Consider the following 6,000-nt stretch of genomic DNA (forward strand, 5'->3'; position numbering starts at 1 on the left):
TAAGAGTGAGAGCGTGGCTGGGGAACATGCAGGGGTGGTTCAGACAGGTAATGGGTGCTGACTTACAGCGTGCAAGGTGTGTGTAACCTCAGAATCATTATTATTAACACAGAAGGAACCTTATGGTTGTGATTAGTAAACCTTTTCATGATGCACAGTGTGGTTGTAATGGTACAAATGATAATACCATTGATAATCATGAGGGAAACTTGATTAGAGACCTGTAAACAACATTCTGTCTTCAAGCTCCAGGACAGGAGCAGAACTAAAGATCAGCGTTCTCTGCAGGATTTCTTTAGGCTCCATTTATTTTCACTGTCAAACAACTGACATCAGGGGCGGACTGGGACAAAAGATCGGCCCTGGCATTTTGGCCCAACACATTCGATAACGCACGCCTTTTTGGTCTCTTGAATGTGTATACCAACTGTGCAACTCTTTAAAACCACGTACCTTAAGCCATGCAATGAGTTAACGGGAATCAGTGAGAGTGGACACATTAAATACTTCCAAAAAGTGTAATTTATTAACACTACAAAAAAGTACACTCCACCACTCCATCACAGTAATGGATCTTTAAGCAGAATTCATCCTGGGTGTACCTATGTGTTTCAGGGAGGAAGAAAAGAGAAAGAGAAAGAATAGAGATGAGAAATGATGGATCAGATGCCAACTCTTACTTAACTAACCCAGTCCAAAAGCATGAATGTAGCTGAACTCCTGAATGAACTTTGAATTATGTGTATGTATGTTTGAGAGAGAAAGAGAGAGAGATTTATTTATTGGTCAATCTTCAAGATAAAAATAGCAGTGTAGAAACTGAAAACTTAAGAGGGATGACACATGAATGAGGGAGAGAGAAAGAGAAATAATAGACATGGTTGATTCATCTGATTATCACTGTTTTCCGGACAGTGCTGAATAAAGAAGGCCTGTGAACTTGGGCAAATCCTTAAAAAAGGAAGACGTCATCAGAGAGAGAGAGAGAAAGAGAGAGAGAGAGAGAGAGAGAGAGAGAGAGAGAGAGAGAGACTTTTTTTTTTTTTTATGCCGCATTATGCCAAAGCGAAAGGGGTTGGTGTTTAACGATGTGATTGGACCTGCCCAATGTCAATCGGGCCAGACAGAGGAAGCAGACTAATACGTCGGATATAATCTTATCATGGTTGAATTTTGCGCACGAGGCTACGCGCTGTTGCTTTGTTTGACCTTTGTTTGACCTTTGTTTTATGTCAGCCGCACAATATGAAAACTACAACATCATCCTCTGGACACACACAAGCGGTAAGAGGTGCACTTGCCCTCTGAAATGATACTTTGTGTCACGTAACATAACGTTAAGCAATCATCTCACTTCCCTCCACTGATTAGGCCTAATATAACAGCTGCGGCCAGAGCCGGTTACCTTGGCAACGCGTCACAACGAGAGATATTAAATAGTCCACTTCTTGTGGAAAAACTTACGATTTTAACGGTAGAAAGCAACATTAACGTATTAATAATTGATTTAATATTATTTCTTTCGTAAGTGGTATAAGCGGAGCTTCGCGTTGGACGGTTCACTCCTCCCCGCCGTCCATTCATTTCTGATAATGGACACCTCGTCGGGCATTATCTCTTACATAATTTCTTTTTGGGATAAATAAAGTTGATCTTATCTTATCAAGTTAGATTGATTTGGCCTCTTATGTTTGTGCTGTACACAAGCTTGCAGGCTCCTGCATCCATTCATTTGTCTGTCCATTTGTTGTGTACGGATTTGTCCTGCATTTATTTCAGTGTGCAGACATGTGAGGTGTATTATATACAGACCGTTGGATGTGTATTTGTTCTTGTGTTGTATGATATGCTTTGATTCTGTGCTTTCTATCTTGTAGAGTCACTGTGTGACTTCAGTTTGGAAAGGAACTGATGCTTTGATTTATCCTTATTCAATAAAGGAACATCATGTTACTCTTTGATGTGTATTTATATTTATATTGGATGTGTATTTTATATATAGCCTATGGGAAACTGTCTATCTGATGATTGCAACACATCTAAAATCACCATTTATCTACACTGATTGAAATTAATTAAAATTGCAATTAATGATGCTTATGTTTTGTGTCACTGTTTAAATAATGACAGTGGATCTAGTTGAATGTGATAACAATGTGTAGTGGTCAGTGGAATAACTATTGGTTCCGTTTGTGATGACTGCTGACTGGGATAAGGGATGAGATTAAATAGATCCTGGAATTTAGCCTGGTCTGGAGCAGGCTAGCTCCACAGAATAAATCTCCATGGTAACTTATCCCATAATATATCCCACTTTCCGCTATCCTGCATAATCCCTTATCCTAGTTTTGTGCAACGGGCCCCAGGCATCTGACCCGGGACACACACAATAATAATAATAATAATAATAATAATAATAATAATAATAACCCGGCCAGGATCCGACAGGGGACACACAGTGATGTTAATAATAATAATAATAATAATAATAATAATAATAATAATAATAATAATAATAATAATAATAATAATAATAATTACAGCTGGATCGAGTCAGCTTGAATCAAAGGCATGAATCAGTTTTTCAGCATCCGACCTGGGATCCGACCCGGTACCTACCCGGGTCCGACCCGGAACTTTCCCGGCAATGTCCCGGGATATTTCCGGATCGGTCCCGGGTAAATTCCGGGAAATTTCCGGGTCGGTCCCAGGTAAGTTCCGGGTCGGTCCCAGATAAATTCCGGGTCAGTCCCGGGTTAAATTCCCGGGACTGGTCCCGGATCGGACCCAGACACACACACACAGTAATGATAATAATAACGTCAAACCGGGTCGGGATCCGGTGTGTGTGTGTGTATGTGTGTGTGTGAGAGAGAGAGAGAGAGAGGGGGGGGGGGGGGGGGTGGGGGGGGGGAGGGAGGGAGGGGTATTTCATGATATGATTGGGCGAGATAAGTCCCCTCAAGTGTCAGTGAAGAAAATAACCTATGGGCCGCAGACCAGCGTGTCGAGGGCCGGTCGGTGGTTATGAACAAACTCTTGCGCTAACTTTTTTTTTTTTTTTTCGAATGTATTATGCCGCCTAGACCAAACCGAAAGGGGTTGATGTTTAACGATGTGATTGGGCCAGCCCAATGTCAATCGGACCGCTGATCGACTGTCTGGTATTATGGGCTGGTCAGACCAATATTTAAAATAAAAAAGTGGCAGACTGTCGGCCCAAATAGCACACCGGAAAATGCCCGCTATGCCAGATGGTCAGTCCGTCCCTGGCCCCCACTGAGAAACCCGAGCCGGTAACATCTAAAAGCCCCAAACCCGGATTTCCCACAGACCCCTAAGCAAGCGCTTCAGCAGACCACCACACAGACACGGGAAAGTTACCAGCAGGAGAAGACGACAGAGGAAGCAGACTAATATGTCGGATATTATCTTATCATGGTTGAATTTTGCGCACGAGGCTACGCGCTGTTGCTTTGTTTGACAATATGAAACTACAATTTCAGAAATGTCCCCAAGGAGGAGCTCATGCCCCTCACGGCTGCGTATGGCTTTGGACTATTACGCAGCAGAGAAGTGGACGCAATCGATCCATTATTTGGTATTGAGTTTGCGCTTGCACCGGCTTCTTAGGGACAGCGTCAGATACTGCATGCGGCACTGTAGCAGCAGCAGCACACATGAAGAACCGTCTTTTGCAGGACACCGGGATCTCCGCGTCTACTGGCACGTTATGATGACAGCGTCCTGTCAGAAGAAGTGCAGGGAGCACTTCCCCACGCTGCAGTTCCCTGTCCCCGGCAGACAGATCCTGGGCCGGGATCCGACCCGGCATCTGACCCGGGACACACACACTATAATAATAATAATAATAATAATAATAATAATAATAATAATAATAATAATAATAATAATAATAATAATAATAATACACACTGATAATAATAATGATGATAACAGCTGGGTCCAGTCAGCTTGAATTAAAGGGCATGAATCAGTTTTTCAGCATCTGATCCGGGATCCGACCCGGTACCTATCTGGGTCCGACCCGGAACTTTCCCGTGTCGGTCCCGGCAATGTCCCGGGAAATTTCCGGGTCGGTCCCGGGTAAATCCCGGGAAATTTCCGAGTCGGTCCCGGATAAATTCCGGGTCGGTCCCGGGTTAAATTCCCGGGACTGGTCCCGGATCGGACCCAGACACGCACACACTAATGATAATAATAACGTCAAATCGAGTCGGGATCCGGTGTGTGTGTGTGTGTGTGTGTGTGTGTGTGTGTGTGTGTGTGTGTGTGTGTGTGTGTGTGAGAGAGAGAGAGAGAGAGAGAGAGAGAGAGAGGGAGGGGTATTTCATGATATGATTGGGCGAGATAAGCCCCCTCAAGTGTCAGTGAAGAAAATAATCTATGGGCCGCAGACCAGCGTGTGTCGAGGGCCGGTCGGTGGTTATGAACAAACTCTTGCGCTAACTTTTTTTTTTTTTTTTTTCTCGAATGTATTATGCCGCCTAGACCAAACCGAAAGGGGTTGATGTTTAACGATGTGATTGGGCCAGCCCAATGTCAATTTGCCGCTGATCGACTGTCTGGTATTATGGGCTGGTCAGACCAATATTTAAAATAAAAAAGTGGCCGACTGTCGGCCCAAATAGCACACCGGGAAAATGCCCGCTATGCCAGATGGTCAGTCCGTCCCTGGCCCCCACTGAGAAACCCGAGCCGGTAACATCTAAAAGCCCCAAACCCCGATTTCCCACAGACCCCTAAGCGCTTCAGCAGACCACCACACAGACACGGGAAAGTTACCAGCAGGAGAAGACGACAGAGGAAGCAGACTAATATGTCGGATATTATCTTATCATGGTTGAATTTTGCGCACGAGGCTACGCGCTGTTGCTTTGTTTGACAATATGAAACTACAATTTCAGAAATGTCCCCAAGGAGGAGCTCATGCCCCTCACGGCTGCGTATGGCTTTGGACTATTACGCAGCAGAGAAGTGGACGCAATCGATCCATTATTTGGTATTGAGTTTGCGCTTGCACCGGCTTCTTAGGGACAGCGTCAGATACTGCATGCTGCACTGTAGCAGCAGCAGCACACATGAAGAACCGTCTTTTGCAGGACACCGGGATCTCCGCGTCTACTGGCACGTTATGATGACAGCGTCCTGTCAGAAGAAGTGCAGGGAGCACTTCCCCGCGCTGCAGTTCCCTGTCCCCGGCAGACAGATCCTGGGCCGGGATCCGACCCGGCATCTGACCCGGGACACACACACTATAATAATAATAATAATAATAATAATAATAATAATAATAATAATAATAATAATAATACACACTGATAATAATAATGATGATAACAGCTGGGTCCAGTCAGCTTGAATTAAAGGGCATGAATCAGTTTTTCAGCATCTGATCCGGGATCCGACCCGGTACCTATCTGGGTCCGACCCGGAACTTTCCCGTGTCGGTCCCGGCAATGTCCCGGGAAATTTCCGGGTCGGTCCCGGGTAAATCCCGGGAAATTTCCGAGTCGGTCCCGGATAAATTCCGGGTCGGTCCCGGGTTAAATTCCCGGGACTGGTCCCGGATCGGACCCAGACACGCACACACTAATGATAATAATAACGTCAAATCGAGTCGGGATCCGGTGTGTGTGTGTGTGTGTGTGTGTGTGTGTGTGTGTGTGTGTGTGTGTGTGTGTGTGTGTGTGTGTGTGTGTGTGTGTGTGAGAGAGAGAGAGAGAGAGAGAGAGAGAGAGAGGGAGGGGTATTTCATGATATGATTGGGCGAGATAAGCCCCCTCAAGTGTCAGTGAAGAAAATAATCTATGGGCCGCAGACCAGCGTGTGTCGAGGGCCGGTCGGTGGTTATGAACAAACTCTTGCGCTAACTTTTTTTTTTTTTTTTTTCTCGAATGTATTATGCCGCCTAGACCAAACCGAAAGGGGTTGATGTTTAACGATGTGATTGGGCCAGCCCAATGTCAATTTGCCGCT

Source organism: Chaetodon trifascialis, chromosome 10 (assembly GCF_039877785.1).
Source record: "Chaetodon trifascialis isolate fChaTrf1 chromosome 10, fChaTrf1.hap1, whole genome shotgun sequence".
NCBI lineage: Eukaryota > Metazoa > Chordata > Actinopteri > Chaetodontiformes > Chaetodontidae > Chaetodon > Chaetodon trifascialis.